This window comes from Cibotium barometz, chromosome 11, assembly GCF_041138505.1.
Source record: "Cibotium barometz isolate CiBa-2024 chromosome 11, ASM4113850v1, whole genome shotgun sequence".
Taxonomy (NCBI): domain Eukaryota; kingdom Viridiplantae; phylum Streptophyta; class Polypodiopsida; order Cyatheales; family Cibotiaceae; genus Cibotium; species Cibotium barometz.
In genome coordinates this window covers 37,874,278-37,877,140 of record NC_141056.1, presented here as the reverse complement: position 1 = coordinate 37,877,140, position 2,863 = coordinate 37,874,278, and the positions used below count along the sequence as shown (strand labels likewise).

Genomic DNA, 2,863 nt, shown 5'->3' with positions numbered 1-2,863 from the left:
GCATTATTAACTGGCTATTGCTCGGCTTTAATATCAGACACTCAAGTCTTGTGATGTTGCCAATATAATTTCATCTATGCACTTGTCTTGCTTACTATTTCACATGCAGTTGAGACAGATATCGGAGAGGATGCCACAACCATGGCAGGGGTTACATGTTCCAAAGCCCAAGATAATACACATGATTTAAGCATATGAACCAAAGATTAAAAGCCTCTAGTCACATTAAAAGCCTCCAATCATATGATTTAAACATCCATACATGCAATGGAATAACATAACAAAGCGAGATTTGATCATGCAAAAGCCAACACCACAATTATATTATATTTATCAAAGAGATATACAAAATTCAAATGACATACTTGACACATACTACATTTTCATATATATTGAAGTTATGCATTTACAAAGCCTACTAAGAGGCCTCAATCTGGGCTATCAAGCTCTTCCCCACCATGCTTCTTTGTCCCCCTATGGTATGTCAAAGCATAAGACACTTTCCGCACTCCTCGGCTTCGAGTATTGTATTGAACCCACAGCACTTCAGCTCGTGACCCCTCCTAGTCTCTGTGAATGAATCAGCCCTTCCCATGGCCATGTCCTTATCTACTTGGACAATCCCATCCACGAGCTCAACCTCACCTGCAGGAGTACATTCAGTGGTAAGCATAGATGTAACTTAATTCATATTCTTTATTTTATGCAATGTGTATGTCCACACACCTTCCATGGCAACCCCTCTATGTTCAATGGAACATGCAGCCCCTGCCATGGCTGTGTCATCCTGAACCTCACCTCCAACATCCATATTATCTTGGTCTTTGGTACCTCCATCCACGAGTCAGTGATGAACATACATGTAACTAGATTCATATGGTTTACCTTATGCAATATGTATATCCACACACCTTCCATGGCAACCTCTCTATGCTCAATGGAACATGCAGCCCCTGCCATGGCTGTGTCATCCTGAACCTCACCTCCAACATCCATGCCAACATGTAACCTATCCACCTCTGTTTGCGGCCGATTTTGGACTCAACTTAATAAGCCCCCAAAATTGCCTCCTTCACTTGGCCCTTTTCTCGCTTACCTTCTGCTACCCTGCCAGCCTCACCATTCAACCCTGATAATGTCTTGCATCTGACCTCGGGTGCAAAGGGATCTCCCCGCCCCATCCCGTCAATGCACTACTCCTCCCGCCACCCTTGCAGTCATGCCCTCCATTATTAGCGGGCATGGAGGATATCCAATTGCACCCTATGCTCAATAGCAACTGTATCCACCCTCTCCACCTCGCTTCCTTGCATGACAATAATAGGTTCCATCCACCTCACCATCTCGCCGACCATCCAGAGCACCCTCCCTAGTTCTCACCTCCATCAGCGGGCCACTAGGTCGTCCTCTCGACTCTCCTACTCCCATGGTGAGCACCGCCATCCCCCTGCAGTTACCTTTACCATCGCATTTGGAGGGCCTTCCTTGGCTACACCTACTTTGGGTTCTCCACATAAGATGACCTTCTATGTAGATGAAAATGACAGCGCCTCTCCATTTTTCTATAGTGCTCCGAACATCTCTCTGGGTGATCTCCCTTGTGGATCCTGCAGAGCAGCTATCATTGCCTCATCCTCGGTCGAGCTTAGCTCGTAGTTCAGGGTTTGGACAACCTCTCTACTGATCTTCACATCTACTCCACCTACCTCACCACTACATCTATGAGCTCTCCCATGATCACTATCACTAGAGGGATCACACTCCTCAAGCCGAGGACACCATTTGAGGTCTTCATACTCAGATGTTCACTCTGGAGAAGTGCCTGCGCAGGAAGCGGAATCAGAGCTCACTCACCTCCACACCTCATCTTCCCATAGCACAGAGGAGGTGATATGACCAGGTGGCACAATAGACCAAGGAGCTTGTACCAAGTAGCGAATCTGGATACCCTTCGACTGTCCCTCCATCCTCTCCAATCACTTCTCACCGGCTCCCAGACTGCTTCATCCGTTGGGGTACCCAATACTACATCGGCCAGCACTCAAAGCACTTTCCCCTATATTGAGGAGAATTTTTAGTTTTTATTATATCATTGTATGTACCATCTTTTCATGATGTCAGTATTATAATTTTTGTACCACTTCCATGATGTATTAACAACATCATCTTTTCATTATGTAACAATCTCACTTCACATTGATTTTTTATCATCCCATGGATGGGAGCACTCTAGTTGTAGGTGACCTCAAGCCACCAAGGGTGCCCACATTGTATTGTTTTGACTAGACTTTCTTAGGGTGTCACACCACCACAATGGATCAACCCTAGAGAAACCATTCCACAGCATTTAGTGGACTATCCAGAAATGGAGGCACACCACCAATGGATACATGAGAGGTGCACGCACCGACATTAAAGGCACCACACTAACACTCGAATGGGCTTCTACCAGAGATAGGAGATTCCATCGAAGGCACGTCGCTCCGATGTCATTTACCAGATATAGGAGATGCCACCGAGTCCACTGACTCTACCATGTCTTGTAAGAATCGTTCAAATGGTCCCTCAACTCATCCTCAAGGACATCCTTGATACTACATCCTATCCTTAACCTCATATGTTGTAATCACTTGTCACTTTGATGGCATTTACCAGAGATAAGAGATGCCACGGACTCCAGCAAGACTCTTACCATGTCTTGCAGGAATTTAAACTCATCCTTGAGGACATCCTTCATGCTTCATCCTTCATACTACATTCTATCCTTAACCTCAAGTATTGTAACCACTTATCTATTTTAGCCAGTGCACTATCCTACTCACTACACATGGTATGGTGAAGGGCATGTAACAATGTCTTGGAG

The 2,863-nt window shown here is 45.3% G+C and overlaps 1 long non-coding RNA gene across 2 annotated transcripts; it reads right to left on the bottom strand.

Moving 5' to 3' along the window:
• Positions 1-311: 311 nt before the first annotated feature.
• LOC147634141 (uncharacterized) lies at positions 312-2,033 on the bottom strand. Of its 2 annotated transcripts, none has more exons than XR_015266877.1 (2): positions 727-2,033; positions 312-645 (listed from the first exon to the last, which is right to left on the bottom strand). It is a non-coding gene; the product is annotated as an uncharacterized LOC147634141 (long non-coding RNA). The 2 variants fall into 2 exon arrangements; XR_015266878.1 differs by having other exon boundaries at positions 1,855-2,033.
• Positions 2,034-2,863: the final 830 nt, after the last annotated feature.